The sequence below is a fragment of the Lactuca saligna genome, chromosome 5, assembly GCF_052625555.1.
Source record: "Lactuca saligna cultivar CGN05327 chromosome 5, ASM5262555v1, whole genome shotgun sequence".
Lineage (NCBI taxonomy): Eukaryota > Viridiplantae > Streptophyta > Magnoliopsida > Asterales > Asteraceae > Lactuca > Lactuca saligna.
In genome coordinates this window covers 13,521,464-13,543,645 of record NC_136421.1, presented here as the reverse complement: position 1 = coordinate 13,543,645, position 22,182 = coordinate 13,521,464, and positions in this window count along the sequence as shown.

Below are 22,182 nucleotides of genomic sequence, written 5' to 3'. Positions count from 1 at the left end.
TGATGCCAGATCTTGAGGGCGAACACTACTGACCCCAACTCCAAATCATGGGTAGGATACCTCGCCTCATGAGGCTTCAGCTGCTTCGATGCATACGCTATCACATGACCCCCTGCATAAGTATTGCTCCCAATCCTGATATCGACGCGTCACAATATACCACAAAATCCTTCGTACCCTCCGGAAGGTCTAACACCGGGGCTTCGCATAATCTATGGCGAAGTGTCTCGAAGGAGGCCTGCTGCTCTGGACCCCAAGCAAAAACTACACCCTTCCGAGTCAACTTGGTGAGTGGCACGGCGATCTTGGAGAAATCCTCGATGAATCTCCAATAATAGCCTGCCAGCGCTAGAAAACTCCTGATCTCCGTGGGTGACCTCGGCACCTCCCAACTCATCACCGCCTCAATTTTGGCCGGGTCGACCAATATCACACTTGGAGAACTTGGCATAAAGCCTCTCCGATCTCAAAACCCCTAGGATCTCCCTCAGATGCTCCTTGTGCTGCTCTCTAGATCTCGAATACACCAAAATTTCGTCGATGAATACGATCACCGAGCGATCCAACATCGGTCTGCACACCCTGTTCATGAGGTCCATGAACACCGCTGGTGCGTTGGTGAGCCCGAAAGGCATCACCACGAACTCGTAATGCCCGTAACGAGTCCTAAATGCTATCTTCTGAATATCCTCATCTCGCACCCTAACCTGATGATATCCAGACCTCAATTCGATCTTGGAAAACCAAGATGCTCCCTGCAACTGATCAAACAAATCCTCAATCCACGATAACGGGTAACGATTCTTAACCGTCAATTTGTTCAACTCCCGGTAGTTAATGCACCTCCGGTGTGAACCATCCTTTTTCATGAAAAAGAGGATAGGAGCTCCCCACATTGAACTACTTGGCCGAATAAACCCCTTTCCCAGCAGCTCCTGCATGTAACGCCCGCAGATCCGGGCTAGTCAGTTTAGAGGCAATAGAGGTCAAAAATGACTTTTCGACAAAAGATTATTTAGAATGAATAGTCTTCACCAAGTTTTAGAATATGTCACAAGGTTTCCGTACATATAAAGAACGCCGAAATCCGAGTTATAACGAAGAAGTTATGGCCCGCCGAGGTTTTACGGCAAAACCGGCACGGCACCGGAAGACGTAAATAGTGAATTTACGATAGAAGAATTTTTAGCCTTAGCAATCTAAACAAAAGTCGTAGAATATGTTAAACTAAGAGCGTCGATAAAAAGAACGCCCAAATCTGACTTCGTATGAGGAAGTTATGATTTTTCTAAGATTCGGCTTAGCAGTGTACAGCCCGAAACTCGAATTTTAGTTCGAGCGGTTTTTGGCTTACGTGAAATAAATGAGAGTTGAAGATCTCATTAATAGGAACTCAACGGTAAAAAGACAGACGAAAACGGAGTCCGTATGAAGGAGTTACGAATTCTTCGCGGTCATTTAACAATCTAAACGCCTCGTACTATTAAATTTAAGATCGGTCGAGAATTAGTCGACGGAGTCAAAATGAAAGTTGTAGATATTATTTTTACCTACGCGTGGATATAAAGAACGTCAAAAACGGAGATCGTATGTGAAAGTTACGGATTTTAGAAGTCGGAAATGTGTTGTGCGAAAATGGGTGATGTGGCACAATCTTGGCCATTGCTTTCTCCCCAAGTCTTGCCACTAGATGGTGACATGTGGCACCAAGTTCATCCATTTTCACCCTATAAATACCACCTCTCCCACCCTCATTTTCTTCACACCTTTCCCATTCTTTCTTCTCTTTACTCTCTCTCTAGAACCTCTCTCTAGCCCCGAAATCCCCCGAAAAGCCTAGGGAACCTTCCTAGCACGAGGCGGAAGCCCCGGAGTGCTCGACGGCTCCGAGAAGAAGAGCTTTTCGGCTCGGAAACGCTGCTCCAAGCAAAGCCTGGTTTTATATAAAACCTGTTGTAAGTGAGCTACGCCTACGCTATTTTTAATATAGTTTTTATTTAATTATATTAACGTTATTAAGAACATATAATAAATACTTGGGCTATTATTATGGGTTATATAAGTATTTTTTTTAACGCTTATATAATAGTAATAATAGCTAGACTATTAATTAGTCTCGGCGAATAATAGACTAAAATCTATTGGTGATAATACTAGGTTTCGTCGAAGGAAATTATTTTAATGTAAACGGAGCGCTATCCGAGTACCGAGTCACCACCTTCTCAGGTGAGTGCATAGTCCCTTTCATGAACATGATTTTAATACAAGTATTGATTGAAGTATTAATTATATGTTTATGTGCGAGTTAATTGATGTTGCTTGAAATTCGTGTTAAAGAACATACCTGATTATGTTTGATAATTTAGGATAAAGAGTAGACCTAAATTAAATATGAGGAATATTGGGTAGTATATTCTTACGAGTACAAGTGAGTTAAACTCAGAGATTAGAAGTTAGTATATGTCACTTATCCGGGAGTATGGATTAGACATACTCATTGTCCCTAGTCAGAGAATATGGATTAGGCATAATCATTCGTCGTTAATCCGAGAGTATGGATTAGCTATTGTCCCTAGTTCGAGAGTATGGATAAGGCATAATCATTCATCTTTAATCCGAGAGTATGGATTAGTCATTCGTCCTTAGTCCGAGAGTATGGATTTGGTTAATTCGTTCATTTCTGATCCGAGAGTATGGAGTAGGTAAAACGACTAATCTTAGGTCCGAGAGTATGGATAGCCTCGTTGCGAGGATCGACGGGATGGGATAAGAGTTGTTTATATATATGTATGGTGAAATTGTATATTTTGTGAATTTTAAACTATATATATGGTATAACATTGTGGGATTGAAATCCCTATGTGCTCACCAGGTTTCCCAACCTGACCCACTCAGTTTATTTATATCACAGGTGTTGATATGAAGTGACATTACACTGAGAGATTTAAAGAGATCTAGACCACTAGTGTGAATAATTGTAAGTTCTGTTTATGCTTATGTTCCTGTATTAACGATGACATCCCAAACATTTTAAAATGAAATAAATACGTTTCTTCGAAAATGTTTTAATAACGTATTTACCATGTTTTTTTGGGAACAAATTCCGCAACCTTTTTATAAAATGAAGTACTCTGATTTTATAAAGCATAAACAAAATCGGTCTTTTCTGGCCGTTATTTTGGGGATGTCACAGTTGGTATCAGAGCATTAGTTTAAGCAAACTAGGAATATGGATTTATTTCTAGACTTAAACTTAGAATGCTAACGATGATTGTGAGGTGTGAGCACTAGCTTATTTTAGGAATTATGCCTAAAATGCTTTTATGTGCTAAATACTTGTGCCTGATATGTTGTTAGGTGTTCGGATCTATGGTCTGTTGCCGACCGGATCTGGAAACCTTATGTGTTTAGGATTCTAAACATACGACTACGATATTAGAACTAGCATATAAACGTTTCGGAGTGATAAGGATGATTTAACCGTCAATCCTAAGTAAAGATCTAGATTCACCTTATTCGGTGTATAGATCAAGATGGCAAGAACCCGTAGCGGAAACGTGAATGCAAATGGGAACAGAAACCAACCCCCAGTGATTGAGCAAATACCGGTGATGGAAGCCGCCGCTGAGTCAGTCACAATGGCCGGAGTACAAGCGATGATCCAAGCGATGTTGGATTGTCAAATGGAGGAAACTAGACATTTGCTCCAGCAAAATCGTGAGGAAGCCACTATTCAGATCGAACAACTCGAGTTGAACGAAGGGCAGACTGAGGAAGGAAACTACATTGGGACTATTGGTCAAGTCAACCCACCAATAGTTCGACAAAACAACCAAGATGACGAGGTCGAGAGGAATGGATGCAAGTACAAGGATTTTCTGACTTGCAAGCCATCGACCTTCACTGGAAAGGAGGATCCGATCGGGGTCATGGATTGGATCTCGGAGATGGAGTTAGCCTTCATGACATGCGGTTGTAGAGGGAAGCTACAGACCACATTTGCAGTGCGTCAGTTTCGAGGAGGCGCTGTACGTTGGTGGAATACCTTGGGGAAGACTCTGAGCCCTAATGAGCCTCTGCAACTGACATGGGCAGAATTTCTGGTGCAATTCAAACGAAAGTACTGCTCAGCTCAAAACCTGCTTGAGCTAGAGAACCAGTTTCTAACCCTGAAGAAGGGAAGCATGTCAATCGATGAATACACCAACAACTGAAAAGATGGAGTTCGCCTTGCGTCTTGTTCCGGATGAGCTGACGAAAATCGACAAGTACACAAAAGGACTTCCATGGGAGTACGTGGTGCCAGTGCGTCAAGCACCTACTCTAGAGGCTGCTATCTGGGCTGCCAAGTCTGTCGAAAAGGTTGGCGAGAAGAGAAAGTTTGAAGGATCTTCAAGGTCCAGCGAGAAGAGAAAATTCTCGAAGTTTGAAGAAGGAACGCAATGGTGTGACAAGTGTAGAAAGAAGCACATCGGGAAATGCTCTAAATATACGACATGCTTTAAATGCGGGAAGAGTGGTCATTACGCCAGCGAATGCACAACCAAGAGAGAAGTCTGCTTTAAGTGTGGAGAAGAAGGACACTTCAAACAAGACTGCCCAAAGAGAGAAGGGGCTACAAAGCCAAATGTGCCACCAAAGCCAAAGGCGAGAGCATTTCAAATGATCCTTGACGAAGCAGATGACAATGCAAGGATTCAAGAGTGAAGGCTTGACATCCGAGGATCGAGTTATGGAGTAATCGTGTAGATAGTACCTCACGATGTAGCCCGTTAGAGGCATAGTCTAGGGTGAACTTGAACACCTATGTAACAGTTTCAAGAAATAATATAAAACCTTTGTTTTGTTATCTGATGTGTTAAGTTGTTGTATGGTTTTCTTGTATGGTGACTTGGAAAAACTGCGGGACAATACTTGGGACGAGTATGAGTAGGTGTGAATGGTAGTAGAGTCCTATACTACCGGAAGCATAGGACTCACACTTGGATCGGGGAAAGTCACAAGGTTACCAAGAAGCTAGTAATTGATTTCATTTTTTCAAGTATGTCATTACCATCGTTTCGATAATGACTAAAAAGATTGTTGATTTCCGATCCTAGTGGTCATACCAAATTGAGTCCGACTACGATGAGTATGTTGCGTGGTTCAGGGAACCAAGTTCAATGTAGCGTCCGACTTAAACCAAAAAATTGAAATCAAAGCGATCAATAGAAGTATCGCATTCGTTGTTAAAGAAGTTGGTAGCCAGAAACGCTACATGTTAAAGTGTGATTATATCACATTAGAACATGAAAGAAGGCATAGTCTATTTTAGAATTTAACTCTAAGATACCTAAGTCTAAACGTGCATCACATGATTATAGGTCATAATTTGAAGTCTAGCCTGAGGTAGAGAGCAGGTGCACGATCAAGTACTGCTTACAGTCAATAAGTCTAAGAGATAGACTTGAAGGAATAAAGAAGTTATAATTATTACCTAGGATGAAGAGATGACGTATGGAGTCATTATACAATCCTTGTTTCGTTGATGATTCCGGGACGTAATCATCCTAAGGGGGAGATAATTGTAACGCCCACAGATCCGGGCTAGTCAATTTAGAGGCAATAGGGATCAAAAATGATTTTTCGACAAAAGATTATTTAGAATGAATAGTCTTAACCAAGTTTTAGAATATGTCACAAGGTTTCCGTACATATAAAGAACGCCGAAATCCGAGTTATAACGAAGAAGTTATGGCCCGCCGAAGTTTTACGGCAAAACCGGCACGGCACCGGAAGACGTAAATAGTGAATTTACGATAGAAGACTTTTTAGCCTTACCAACCTAAACAAAAGTCGTAGAACATGTTAAACTAAGAGCGTCGATAAAAAGAACGCCCAAATCTGACTTCGTATGAGGAAGTTATGATTTTTCTAAGATTCGGCTTAACAGTGTACAGCCCGAAACTTGAATTTTAGTTCGAGCGGTTTTTGGCTTACGTGAAATAAATGAGAGTTGAAGATCTCATTAATAGGAACTCAACGGTAAAAAGACAGACGAAAACGGAGTCCGTATGAAGGAGTTACGAATTCTTCGCGGTCATTTAACAGTCTAAACGCCTCGTACTGTTAAATTTAAGATCGGTCGAGAATTAGTTGACGGAGTCAAAATGAAAGTTGTAGATATTATTTTTACCTACGCGTGGATATAAAAAACGTCAAAAATGGAGGTCGTATGTGAAAGTTACGGATTTTAGAAGTCGGAAGTGTGTTGTGCAAAAATAGGTGATGTGGCACAATCTTGGCCATTGCTTTCTCCCCAAGTCTTGCCACTAGATGGTGACATGTGGCACCAAGTTCAGCCATTTTCACCCTATAAATACCACCTCTCCCACCCTCATTTTCTTCACACCTTTCCCATTCTTTCTTCTCTTTACTCTTTCTCTAGAACCTCTCTCTAGCCCCGAAATCCCCCGAAAAGCCTAGGGAACCTCCCTAGCACGAGGCGGAAGCCCCGGAGTGCTCGACGGCTCCGAGAAGAAGAGCTTTTCGGCTCGGAAACGCTGCTCCAAGCAAAGCCTGGTTTTCTATAAAACCCGCTGTAAGTGAGCTACGCCTATGCTATTTTTAATATAGTTTTTATTTAATTATATTAACGTTATTAAGAACATATAATAAATACTTGGGCTATTATTATGGGTTATATAAGTATTTTTTTAACGCTTATATAATAGTAATAATAGCTAGACTATTAATTAGTCTCGGCGAATAATAGACTAAAATCTATTGGTGATAATACTAGGTTTCGTCGAAGGAAATTATTTTAAAGTAAACGGAGCGCTGTCCGAGTACCGAGTCACCACCTTCTCAGGTGAGTGCATAGTCCCTTTCATGAACATGATTTTAATACAAGTATTGATCGAAGTATTAATTATATGTTTATGTGCGAGTTAATTGATGTTGCTTGAAATTCGTGTTAAAGAACATACCTGATTATGTTTGATAATTTAGGATAAAGAGTAGACCTAAATTAAATATGAGGAATATTGGGTAGTATACTCTTACGAGTACAAGTGAGTTAAACTCAGAGAATAGAAGTTAGTATATGTCACTTATCCGGGAGTATGGATTAGACATAGCCATTGTCCCTAGTCCGAGAATATGGATTAGGCATAATCATTCATCGTTAATCCGAGAGTATGGATTAGCTATTGTCCCTAGTCCGAGAGTATGGATTAGGCATAATCATTCATCTTTAATCCGAGAGTATGGATTAGTCATTCGTCCCTAGTCCGAGAGTATGGATTTGGTAAATTCGTTCATTTCTGATCTGAGAGTATGGAGTAGGTAAAACGACTAATCTTAGGTCCGAGAGTACGGATAGCCTCGTTGCGAGGATCGACGGGGTGGGATAAGAGTTGTTTATATATATGTATGGTGAAATTGTATATTTTGTGAATTTTAAACTATATATATGGTATAACATTATGGGATTGAAATCCCTATGTGCTCACCAGGTTTCCCAACCTGACCCACTCAGTTTATTTATATCACAGGTGTTGATATGAAGTGACATTACACTGAGAGATTTAAAGAGATGTAGACCACTAGTGTGAATAATTGTAAGTTCTGTTTATGCTTATGTTCCTGTATTAACGATGACATCCCAAACGTTTTAAAATGAAATAAATACGTTTCTTCGAAAATGTTTTAATAACGTATTTACCATGTTTTTCTGGGAACAAATTCCGCAACCTTTTTATAAAATGAAGTACTCTGATTTTTATAAAGCATAAACAAAATCGGTCTTTTCTGGCCGTTATTTTGGGGATGTCACAGTTGGTATCAGAGCATTAGTTTAAGCAAACTAGGAATATGGATTTATTTCTAGAATTAAACTTAGAATGCTAACGTGATTGTGAGGTGTGAGCACTAGCTTATTTTAGGAATTATGCCTAAAATGCTTTTATGTGCTAAATACTTGTGCCTGATATGTTGTTAGGTGTTCGGATCTATGGTCTGTTACCGACCGGATCTGGAAACCTTATGTGTTTAGGATTCTAAACATACGACTACGATATTAGAACTAGCATATAAACGTTTCGGAGTGATAAGGATGATTTAACCGTCAATCCTAAGTAAAGATCTAGATTCACCTTATTCGGTGTATAGATCAAGATGGCAAGAACCCGTAGCGGAAACGTGAATGCAAATGGGAACAGAAACCAACCCCCAGTGATTGAGCAAATACCGGTGATGGAAGCCGCCGCTGAGTCAGTCACAATGGCCGGAGTACAAGCGATGATCCAAGCGATGTTGGATTGTCAAATGGAGGAAACTAGACATTTGCTCCAGCAAAATCGTGAGGAAGCCACTATTCAGATCGAACAACTCGAGTTGAACGAAGGGCAGACTGAGGAAGGAAACTACAGTGGGACTGTTGGTCAAGTCAACCCACCAATAGTTCGACAAAACAACCAAGATGACGAGGTCGAGAGGAATGGATGCAAGTACAAGGATTTTCTGACTTGCAAGCCATCGACCTTCACTGGAAAGGAGGATCCGATCGGGGTCATGGATTGGATCTCGGAGATGGAGTTAGCCTTCATGACATACGGTTGTAGAGGGAAGCTACAGACCACATTTGCAGTGCGTCAGTTTCGAGGAGGCGCTGTACGTTGGTGGAATACCTTGGGGAAGACTCTGAGCCCTAATGAGCCTCTGCAACTGACATGGGTAGAATTTCTGGTGCAATTCAAACGAAAGTACTGCTCAGCTCAAAACCTGCTTGAGCTAGAGAACCAGTTTCTAACCCTGAAGAAGGGAAGCATGTCAATCGATGAATACACCAACAACTGAAAAGATGGAGTTCGCCTTGCGTCTTGTTCCGGATGAGCTGACGAAAATCGACAAGTACACAAAAGGACTTCCATGGGAGTACGTGGTGCCAGTGCGTCAAGCACCTACTCTAGAGGCTGCTATCTGGGCTGCCAAGTCTGTCGAAGATATGATCAAGGGAAGAACCTCCAGTAAGATGGAGGTTGGCGAGAAGAGAAAGTTTGAAGGATCTTCAAGGTCCAGCGAGAAGAGAAAATTCTCGAAGTTTGAAGAAGGAATGCAATGGTGTGACAAGTGTAGAAAGAAGCACATCGGGAAATGCTCTAAATATACGACATGCTTTAAATGCGGGAAGAGTGGTCATTACGCCAGCGAATGCACAACCAAGAGAGAAGTCTGCTTTAAGTGTGGAGAAGAAGGACACTTCAAACAAGACTGCCCAAAGAGAGAAGGGGCTACAAAGCCAAATGTGCCACCAAAGCCAAAGGCGAGAGCATTTCAAATGATCCTTGACGAAGCAGATGACAATGCAAGGATTCAAGAGTGAAGGCTTGACATCCGAGGATCGAGTTATGGAGTAATCGTGTAGATAGTACCTCACGATGTAGCCCGTTAGAGGCATAGTCTAGGGTGAACTTGAACACCTATGTAACAGTTTCAAGAAATAATATAAAACCTTTGTTTTGTTATCTGATGTGTTAAGTTGTTGTATGGTTTTCTTGTATGGTGACTTGGAAAAACTGCGGGACAATACTTGGGACGAGTATGAGTAGGTGTGAATGGTAGTAGAGTCCTATACTACCGGAAGCATAGGACTCACACTTGGATCGGGGAAAGTCACAAGGTTACCAAGAAGCTAGTAATTGATTTCATTTTTTCAAGTATGTCATTACCATCGTTTCGATAATGACTAAAAAGATTGTTGATTTCCGATCCTAGTGGTCATACCAAATTGAGTCCGACTACGATGAGTATGTTGCGTGGTTCAGGGAACCAAGTTCAATGTAGCGTCCGACTTAAACCAAAAAATTGAAATCAAAGCGATCAATAGAAGTATCGCATTCGTTGTTAAAGAAGTTGGTAGCCAGAAACGCTACATGTTAAAGTGTGATTATATCACATTAGAACATGAAAGAAGGCATAGTCTATTTTAGAATTTAACTCTAAGATACCTAAGTCTAAACGTGCATCACATGATTATAGGTCATAATTTGAAGTCTAGCCTGAGGTAGAGAGCAGGTGCACGATCAAGTACTGCTTACAGTCAATAAGTCTAAGAGATAGACTTGAAGGAATAAAGAAGTTATAATTATTACCTAGGATGAAGAGATGACGTATGGAGTCATTATACAATCCTTGTTTCGTTGATGATTCCGGGACGTAATCATCCTAAGGGGGAGATAATTGTAACGCCCACAGATCCGGGCTAGTCAATTTAGAGGCAATAGGGATCAAAAATGATTTTTCGACAAAAGATTATTTAGAATGAATAGTCTTAACCAAGTTTTAGAATATGTCACAAGGTTTCCGTACATATAAAGAACGCCGAAATCCGAGTTATAACGAAGAAGTTATGGCCCGCCGAAGTTTTACGGCAAAACCGGCACGGCACCGGAAGACGTAAATAGTGAATTTACGATAGAAGACTTTTTAGCCTTACCAACCTAAACAAAAGTCGTAGAACATGTTAAACTAAGAGCGTCGATAAAAAGAACGCCCAAATCTGACTTCGTATGAGGAAGTTATGATTTTTCTAAGATTCGGCTTAACAGTGTACAGCCCGAAACTTGAATTTTAGTTCGAGCGGTTTTTGGCTTACGTGAAATAAATGAGAGTTGAAGATCTCATTAATAGGAACTCAACGGTAAAAAGACAGACGAAAACGGAGTCCGTATGAAGGAGTTACGAATTCTTCGCGGTCATTTAACAGTCTAAACGCCTCGTACTGTTAAATTTAAGATCGGTCGAGAATTAGTTGACGGAGTCAAAATGAAAGTTGTAGATATTATTTTTACCTACGCGTGGATATAAAAAACGTCAAAAATGGAGGTCGTATGTGAAAGTTACGGATTTTAGAAGTCGGAAGTGTGTTGTGCAAAAATAGGTGATGTGGCACAATCTTGGCCATTGCTTTCTCCCCAAGTCTTGCCACTAGATGGTGACATGTGGCACCAAGTTCAGCCATTTTCACCCTATAAATACCACCTCTCCCACCCTCATTTTCTTCACACCTTTCCCATTCTTTCTTCTCTTTACTCTTTCTCTAGAACCTCTCTCTAGCCCCGAAATCCCCCGAAAAGCCTAGGGAACCTCCCTAGCACGAGGCGGAAGCCCCGGAGTGCTCGACGGCTCCGAGAAGAAGAGCTTTTCGGCTCGGAAACGCTGCTCCAAGCAAAGCCTGGTTTTCTATAAAACCCGCTGTAAGTGAGCTACGCCTATGCTATTTTTAATATAGTTTTTATTTAATTATATTAACGTTATTAAGAACATATAATAAATACTTGGGCTATTATTATGGGTTATATAAGTATTTTTTTAACGCTTATATAATAGTAATAATAGCTAGACTATTAATTAGTCTCGGCGAATAATAGACTAAAATCTATTGGTGATAATACTAGGTTTCGTCGAAGGAAATTATTTTAAAGTAAACGGAGCGCTGTCCGAGTACCGAGTCACCACCTTCTCAGGTGAGTGCATAGTCCCTTTCATGAACATGATTTTAATACAAGTATTGATCGAAGTATTAATTATATGTTTATGTGCGAGTTAATTGATGTTGCTTGAAATTCGTGTTAAAGAACATACCTGATTATGTTTGATAATTTAGGATAAAGAGTAGACCTAAATTAAATATGAGGAATATTGGGTAGTATACTCTTACGAGTACAAGTGAGTTAAACTCAGAGAATAGAAGTTAGTATATGTCACTTATCCGGGAGTATGGATTAGACATAGCCATTGTCCCTAGTCCGAGAATATGGATTAGGCATAATCATTCGTCGTTAATCCGAGAGTATGGATTAGCTATTGTCCCTAGTCCGAGAGTATGGATTAGGCATAATCATTCATCTTTAATCCGAGAGTATGGATTAGTCATTCGTCCCTAGTCCGAGAGTATGGATTTGGTAAATTCGTTCATTTCTGATCTGAGAGTATGGAGTAGGTAAAACGACTAATCTTAGGTCCGAGAGTACGGATAGCCTCGTTGCGAGGATCGACGGGGTGGGATAAGAGTTGTTTATATATATGTATGGTGAAATTGTATATTTTGTGAATTTTAAACTATATATATGGTATAACATTATGGGATTGAAATCCCTATGTGCTCACCAGGTTTCCCAACCTGACCCACTCAGTTTATTTATATCACAGGTGTTGATATGAAGTGACATTACACTGAGAGATTTAAAGAGATGTAGACCACTAGTGTGAATAATTGTAAGTTCTGTTTATGCTTATGTTCCTGTATTAACGATGACATCCCAAACGTTTTAAAATGAAATAAATACATTTCTTAGAAAATGTTTTAATAACGTATTTACCATGTTTTTCTGGGAACAAATTCCGCAACCTTTTTATAAAATGAAGTACTCTGATTTTTATAAAGCATAAACAAAATCGGTCTTTTCTGGCCGTGATTTTGGGGATGTCACACTGCAGCTGCGAGGATAACTCCTGCATCTTTGGAGGCGCAAGGAGATAGGGCGCCTTGGCGATAGGTGTGGCCCCCGGAACCAAATCGATACTGAACTCCACCTACCTCACGGGAGGTACGCCCCACAACCCCTCCGGAAATACATCCGGGAACTCACGCACTATCAGAACCTCTCCTACATACCTTGGTTTCTCCGTCTCAATTCTCGCGTCCATAACATATGCTATGAATCCCTTACATCCCTGCTGAAGACTCTGCCTCGCCTTGGAGGCTGAGCAAAGCGCTGAACCGGAACGTCTTCCTTCACCGTACACCGTAAGGACTCCCCCACTAGGGTCTTGCATGGTCACCAGCTGTCGCTCGCAGTCGATGATCGCTCCAAACCTGCTCAACCAGTCCATGCCCACGATGACATAGACATCACCCATCGCAATAGGGACCAAATATATTTGAAACTCAACCCCGAAACCTCGAGTACACAACCATGAATTACCTCGGTGTCATACACTGCTCTCTCATCCGCTATAGAAACTCTCAGAGGTCGACTCATCGCCTCTCGACTAATACTGATGTGCATGATAAAGGCCAACAATACAAAAGATCGACTCGCACCCGAGTCAAATAACACTAGAGCGGGTACAGAATTCACAAGGAAGGTACCTACACATAACATAGTATGAGCACAATATCACAAATATAAAAGAATACATGAAAAAGTACATACCGGCCACGACATCGGGCACTGTGCGGACCTCCTCCGCAGTCAACTGGAAGGCTCTCCCACGTGCCTTCGGTGCCTCAACCTTCGCAGGCTGAGCATTCGCAGCTCTCATCGCAGCAGGGGATGATCTCGGAAATGCTCCCTGCGCTGACCCCCGCAACTGTGGACACTTTGACTTCCGGTGTCCATTCTGGTTGCAATGAAAACAGACTGAAAAACCCTTGGGGTAATCCTTGGCCATGTGCCCCTCCTTGCCACACTTGTAGCAAGACCCTACTCTGCATATCCCCTCGTGGATCTTGCCACACTTGCCACAAGTGTGGCCTTCTGGTTCCCAGATCTCAAATCAGCGGGTTTGACCCGCTTAGCTGTCGGCTGAGACTGAGCCGGCCGCCGATCCTTTCCCTGAGACTCAGCCTCCTCCCTAGCTTGGGTCTCCAACTCTATCTCCCTCTTCCGGGTATTTTCCTGAAACTCAGAAAATTTTCGGTACGTCGAGTTCGCCACGAACTCACGTATATCCCTCCTCAGAATGCTCAAATATCGTCTCATACGTGCCTGATCGGAGGACATGTGCTCCGGGCAGGACATATCCCGCTCATGAAACATCCTCGTGATCACCGTAACAAACTCAGTACCCTATTTGAGGGTCAGAAACTCCTGGGCCAAATGATCCCTCTCCACCTGGGGAACGTACTCATCTCAAAAAATAGCGGTGAGCCTCTCCCAGGTCACCGCAGCAATCTCAGCAGGCGTAAAGTGCGTAGTCACAAACTTCCACCAGTCCTTCGCTCCCAAGCGAAGCTGGTTCAGCGCGAACCGGACTCTCAAATGCTCTGGAGATGAGCAAGTAAAGAAACACCCCTTTATGTCTGAAATCCATCTCATCGCCGCGATCGGTTCCTGGGTCCCGTCAAACTCCGGTGGTTTTGTGTTGCTGAACTCTCGGAACAACAACGCATCACCACCCTGCGGCCTAGTCGTAGCTATAGCTGCAGTGGCCGCAGCAACAGCAGCCTCAGAAAGAGCAACGTATCTCTCATCAAATGTCTCCATCAGAGTGGTCTTGATAGACCTGAACATCTCTGGTATCTCTGCCCTGATGGCCGCAGCCACCTCCTCCTGGATGATCCTACGGATCTCCTCATCACCCGAACTGCCGATCACTGGTGTGTGGCGCGTCCCAACCATGGTCTCCTTCTGAAATACAACATAAGAATATTAGAGACCCTTTTCGAGTGTAATCACACTCGATAACTCCACCCTACTCGTTCCTTGGTGCCCAAAGGATTCTTACTTGGACTGCGTACCAACCTGGTATCTTCAGTAGTACGGGCCCAATACTATCGTCCATACCGCGTTGGCATTCATCCCAAGTCCTCCTCCTTGAGCCTCAAATCCCAAGTACTCTACTCTCTCTATCATGTGCTACTCACTAACAGAACTCTCATAAGCACCTCACTGCTATCTAAATCACTCTTTAAGCATCTCTAGCAACGAAACCCCTAGACTAAGGCATCATATATCAGGCCACTCTAGTCCTAATAAGAATACCTAGTCTACTCTAGCATGCATATCGTAACTCATCATATAGCATACATAACATATCTGATAATCACTTATAATGAGGGTATTTTGGGAAATCACCGTTCGGGCGCTAGCTGATCGTACACACGGCTCTGCTCTGTTTGTCTCAAGACTCTTTTTACTCTTTTTCAAAAAAAAATATTATTTTTATTATTAAAAGTTTCATCAAATCCCCAGTTTGAGTTCAGATACGCCCGAAGATATATCCGAATCCCTCAAACCAAGGCTCTGATACCAACTTGTAACACTGTAAAAATTTGAACAATTTTTTTTACTTTGTAACCCATAAGATATCATTTGAAATCATAAATAAAACATCGTATCAACATTGTATTAGTACAAAACCCAAGATCAAAATATATATATAAACTCCGGTGTACGTGTGTACGAATCATGTCGGCGCCTTCCCGCGATCATCACTGGTACCTGAAACACATAACATATAACACTGTAAGCACAAATGCTTAGTGAGTTCCCCAAAATACCACTCTATCACATAATAGCCACTCGAGGCTGTAACTCTGTTGACCCTCAGGTTTATGTGTCTTAGTGGGGCCCTCCAGCCCCAACTCTCTATAGGCCCTCTTGCCCTAACTCTGTGAACCCGAAGGTCTTAACTCTGTGGACCCGAAGGTCCTAACTATGAATCATACATAACACATATCACAATAAATCATAGCACATAAATAACATGCAATTACACTGGTATATAACTCTAAAATACTCTATCACATAACTCTGTTACCACACTAGGTGAAGTATAGTGAGAAGACTCACCTCAGGCGTCTCGGTAAATCTCTGACTCGGTAGAAATATTGCCTAGTCTCCGCCTATTCACATAAAGTAAATACTCTTATAAATATAACTCTCGAAACTAGACTCGTCCTGCCATTGGCACCCTCAGGAGGGTAAAAGGCTATTTTACCCCCTTCTCGACACAAGTACTCCATTGACAAAACCCTAAAAGTCAATGGTCACACTTTGACCCTACTCGCTGAGTGTACCCTGGTGACTCGGCGAGTTCACACATGTTCTCTAACACTTTGTCCCGCTTGGCACGCCGAGTCCCTGCCTATGCTTGACAAGTCAGACTAGGCATGAATCGCAGGGCCACCACGACTCAACTCGCCGAATCTCAAGAACAACTCGGCGAGTACTGCCTTGAACTCCAGTCCTCTAACTCCCTTCTGACTCACTGAGTCATCCCCCAACTCGGCAAGCCTACTCACTGAGCAATTTACGTGAAACCCTAACCCTACTCGCTGAGTCTCAGGAACAACTCGGCGAGTTCATGCCATGCACAAACTCTACTGGCCTCCTGGGGTCAAATCTGTTTCCCTAAATCAAATATCTGGCCTTCCCAAGTATGAATGTCATGTAAAGCTCGAAACTTGATGCTTGTATAACAACAACAAGGCATCAAAAGGAAATTTACTCCCAAAAATGGCAACCTAAGTCCAAAAACCCCAAACTGATTCATAAAGCTCCAAGGGTTAAGGTCTCTGGACCTCTTTGATTCCATATCCAAGGCACAAACTCGAAGAGGGACCATTTGCTCCACATAATCACTCTCCAAAGGGGGTTAGAAAACCCTAACTCTAATGATCAACACCAAAACTGAAGGAGGTTCGAACTATTACCTCAAAATGAAGTCTCTGAACTCTGGAACTGCTAGAATCGCACCTCCCATTCTTAATCACCTCCTTCTTGCTAAACCAAAGGTACAAGGATCAAAAGTGACTTCTTCTTCCTCACAACGATTTGGCTCACTTAGGGTTCTATCAATGGATTGGTAGCCGTAATGAGAGGCTATAAGTGCCCTTAAATAGGCTCCAAACCCGGGGGATTAGGGTTTCATTAAACAATATGGACTCGTCGAGTCCGGACGTGATCCCGGATGAACATCCGCAACCCTACTTGGTGAGTCTTGGCTCCAACTCGCTGAGTCCCTCCACAAGCTCCAAAATAATTAAATAAAATAATATTCCTGGAAATCCGGCTGTTACAAACAAGGGGGAGAAAAGGGACCCGAATCCACATCAACAGCTGCACCGAAGGTTAATGAAGCTTCGGTCAGCAGAAGGGATAAGAAGAAGAAGAAAATTGGTGAAGATGATATTGATGATGATGATTTTGAAGATACCTTGGGTGAAAATCCCTCTAAGCCCTTTCAGAAAACAAAACTCACTGACAAGGAGCTTGCAGAAAAGATTGCAAAGGAAACGACTGAGTTGGAGAAAAGGCTAAAAAGAAAAGGAGCTTTTGGATAAAAAGAAGTCCATTTTTCCAGAATGGACCATTGATTCACTCCAGAAAGAAGCTATAGATGAACCGAGTGCTCTTTGGCTCGAACCGATCATGTCATTCGGCCTTGAGAACTCGAAGGATGCTCAATTTAATATGCCAATCACACAAAAGGCATTTATATTTCATTGCTTCAACTCAATTGCTGTCATTCCTTCTCCGGACCCGAAGGTAGATCGGGATCTGTTGGAATTCTATCTGGAATTCGCTCAGCGACAGTACTTGACCTGGAGCTCACAGAAGATCACAACTGTCAAGGTACTGAAGCCTTATTCAGCGGGGAAATTTGTCAATGTCAAATTCAAAGTAACTCGATGCTCAGATAGCTCGGTTCATACCATTTCCCTTGCTGATCTTCCCAACCTTAATCCTCACGATTAGATACTCCTCAATAAGATTTTTCTGTGCAATCCACAAGATTATTAGTCGATCATCGACCACATCAAGCAAATGCTTTTTTGCTACATTCATAAAGTTGCAAAAATGGATCAAGAAATCGCATCTGCCATTCACAAACGACGATCAAAGCAATGGGAAGGGCTGGCGATATAAACACAATGATTAAGGGAAAGATTGACACACAATATCACACTGTGATGTTCGTTAGGGGAGAAGGTCAAAAATGTCTGTTCGCTCTTGTTGACAAACACCTGTTCTCAACTGCTTGCTTGGAGCATATTTTGGAGATCATTCACAGGTGTAGTCAGAATTCTACAGCTGACAAGAAGGTGTTTACTGACATGCTGAGATGGTATATACAATTTCGACGGACTCTTCTTGCTATCATTCCTCCGTTGATCAAGGTTGTAAAGACTGTGAAGGCTACTCAACAGAAGTAATCTCTCGCCTCATTTAACACAAAGGGGGAGATTGTTGGGTTGTATAAGTGTTGTGTCATGGGCTCGGTCCTTAGCCCAGTTTTGCAGCCAGTTTGGGCCTGTCCAACCGTGCATTATTTTACTCTAGGTTTTTAGTATTTAAGGTGCATGGATGCATCCTTAGTAAGTAGCTCTTTTATTATCTTTCTTATCAAAGTATTGTAAACCCTAGCTCGCCTCTACAGTGGAAGTTCTTTATCGAGCTCTGGTGAGTAGCTCTTTTATAATATTTCTTATCAAAGTATTGTAAACCCTATATTTGAATCATAAGCTTCATATTGATTCCATATTGTGTTCTTAATCGTAGTGTGATTGAATTGTTTGTTCTTTATCAATATACGTTGTGAAGGATCTAAACGATCTAGAGATTTATTCTCATCATCCATTTTGAACCCCAAAGGTGCATGTTCTTCTTATTAAATAAATACATAGTTGACATGAACAACATATTCGAGATTAAATGCTTTACACTTGGAAATATGTGAAAACATCTCAACATATCAACAAGGCTAGGGACGAGCATAAGCGGGTACCCGGTCGATTTTAGTGGAATCGGAACCGGAACCGGCGGTTCCTGGGATGTTGAAACCGGAATCGGAATCGGAATCAGTTACATCGGTTTTAAAAATTTTGGAACTGCTCCCGAAACCGTCGGAACCGATTCCAGTTCCGAGTACCCGCTTGTTAAAAATTTTCAAACTATTTTAATCCAAAAATCATGAAATTCTTAGCATTTGTCCGTTTAATGAGCTCAAAATTATTGTTTTAGAAACTTTCAAAGTAGTTCATCTTAAGAGCATGGCCGAAAGTTTTCAATAAAAACCTTGAGGTGAAGTGATAATGCATATTCTTCATCAAGTTAAAAAGTTAGTCAAATGTTTATTACACAAAGCAATGTGGGCCAACCAGCTTTATCTTTAAAATCCATTTTCTGACGAATTAAACTAAGGAACTAAAAACACTTCAATGTTCTAAAACTAGAGTTTTATAATTTATATCCCTACAAACGAGCTACATAGTTCTATTGATATAATTCTTTACTAATATTTTTGACTTTGTATATAGAATAAATCATTTGTGTTTCACTGTTTTGCTTATTTTCATAACTCCTATGCAATATGAACAAATAGAATAATGTAATATATATATATATATATATATATATATATATATATATATATATATATATATATATATATATATATATATATATAAAAGTGGGTTCAATTGAGAAAATAAAAAAAGGTTGAGAATGGGGGAATCACTCAGGCACTCATTTAATCTAAAGCATAAAAAACACGGTGGCAAACTTGTAAATATCGTAATAACCTTCAATCTCAGATACGTAACTATAGAGAATTCGATAACTGTTCGTTCATCATTAAAAATTTTCCTCCAACCTTCAATAATCATCCAGATTTCTTCAACTAAACCGGAATTTCTTCGTTGTTCATGAAATTAAAATCGGAGTTTTGGACTCACAATCACAGTCGACATTGGGGACTTAGAATCGGTACTCATAGGTTCCCAATCGGATTTTCGGAAATCAAAATCAAATTGAGAAATCGATCAGAGATATGATGTTGCATCTGAAGTCGAAATCGGAAGTATATGATGATTTGGAATTTATAACTTGATGTTTTTAACATTTTTAAAATAGTTAACTTGTTTGCACTCCAACTGTTTGATGAAATGCATAAACTAAATCACCACGTTATATTCACATATGAATATGTTTTCTCACCTGAATCAGTATATGATTATTAAAAACACAAAACAAATATGCAAGTCTGTATGTTATTCATATGTGAATAACATATAAAAATTATATATATATTTGTCAAAATACCTTCAATATTCATAAATGAATATACCTTGTAATATTCATATGTGAATATACTGTGTAATATTCATAAGTGAATATATCATCTAATATTCACAAGTAAATATACTCTGTAATATTCACATGTGATATACCATGTAATACTATGTAATATTCACATATGAAATATCATTTAATACTCATAAGTGAATATACCATCTAATATTCACAAATGAATATACTATGTTAATATTCACAAGTGAATTCATCGTCAAATATTAAAATATGAATATACTACGTTTATTATATGTTATATTCATATATGAATGATACTTAAATTGTAAAAAAAAAAAAATCATACTTTTTATTCATAAGTGAATAACGAATGTACTGTAATAAAACTTGATGCATTGTTATTCATTTATGAATAACGATAGCTGAAAATATAAAAAAAAAAAAAAAAAATTTATTTTATCTTGAAACTATATCAATATGGATGTGTATTTGTAGAGAATAAAAAATCATGAATTTTGGTATATTTAAAATCATTTTTTGATAAAAATAGCTTATAAAAATAAAAAAAAAAACGAAAAAAACTATGTTTTTGTACATATTAAGGTAATGATTAGCATAGTTTAAGAAAATATGCTATGTTGGAAAACACATGTGCATTCGTTTCCCATTTCCGCTGGTGCGTTGGAGCCTTTTGCGGCAAAAATAAATGATTGGCTGAGAATGATTCCCTCATTCTCAACCTTTTTTTTTCTCAATTGAACCCTCCCCTATATATATATATATATATATATATATATATATATATATATATATATATATATATATATATATATATATATATATATATATATATATATATATATATATATACCGATTCCGGCGGATAACCAACAGGTAGCGGTTCCGAAAATATGAGAACCAGAATCGGAACCGCATAAGGCGGTTTCAAAACTAAAGGAACTGGAACCGGAACCGGCAGTTCCGAGGCGGTTCCAATCCTGAAAGCGGATACCTAGTTCCGTTACTCATACCGTAAACAAGACTGTTTAAATGTATATCTTTAGAACCCATGAATTATACCAAGATAATAAGATAACATTTTAATAATAGTTCAAAATCACTAGGTTTCGATATCTATCATCAAAATATGATTTCTTGGCAATCTCTTGTCTATTTTTCTTAATCTTATAATTTTTAACGCTCTAAATACAAAAATAAGACAATCAAAATCAAAGTTAGTTATGATAAACATTTAGGTGTTGTTTGTTTTTTTGAAGCCAAAATGTCTGCAGTCTGCGGACGATATCTGCAAGCCTCTGCGACAGAAGAGGTGGACCAAATGTCTGCAGTCTACAATAAGAAGACTGTTTGTTTTTAACGTCTGCAGCTGTTGAAATAAATTAATTTTTCCAACTTAATTTCATGTCATAAAGATTAAAAATGCATTTTTAGCAAAAAAAGAAAGGAAAAAAAAAATCGGTGGTCTTTTTTTTTTTTTTTGTTAAAATGATATCTGAAGACCTTTGAAGACAGTGATCCATGTCTGCGTCAGGAAGACCTCGCGCAGACGTTTTTTGGTCTGCGCACTTCCAAAAAACAAACACTCTGCAAGGGCATATGTCTGCGCGGCGCAGACAAAAGTGGGTGCGCAACTCTTCAAAAAAAAAAAAACAAACAGTCTCTTAGTTTCTATTTGTTCCCTTTAACATTATTAAAGTCCATAAAATAAACAATATACAAGTGGCAAAACGAATAAGCACGAAGAGTTGGTAATGACTAATGAGTCTGCTGGGATGGGATGTACAGAAAGTAAAAAATATGTTTGAAGTCATGATATATTTTCTTATGCAATTGATGTAGCATGTTTGATTTAATGGAATACAACATGGACAATTTTGAACCCGTTAGATCCATTTGACATGTTTCTATTGTAACAAAGTTTTTCACTTTAATTTATTTGACTCTTGAAAAATATGATATTAGAAGATCAACTCAAATAATTAGAATCCACATACGTTCTAGCATACTGGGAGTTCTGTTAAGAAAATATATTATTAATTGTTTGTTTTGTCCAACCGTGTAACAAAGATTCCCTGTCAGCCAAGAGCTCTTTTAAAAAGGATTATGCTCATGCATTGTACTCTAGCTAAACATTTGTATAGTTGAACAAGAATCTTAAGTACAACCAAATTAACGTGTTCATTTATTTTTAAGAGATGAAATGTTTGTAGTTTTTTTTTTCTCAATATTTATAGAAGAAGATCTGCAATCAACAAAAAATAAGATTATTTGTTTTTTTAAATATCTGAAAGTGTAATTACAACAAAAAAATAGCAAAAACATAGGTAGTAGTGAAACGATGGTGGTCGGCATCTACCAA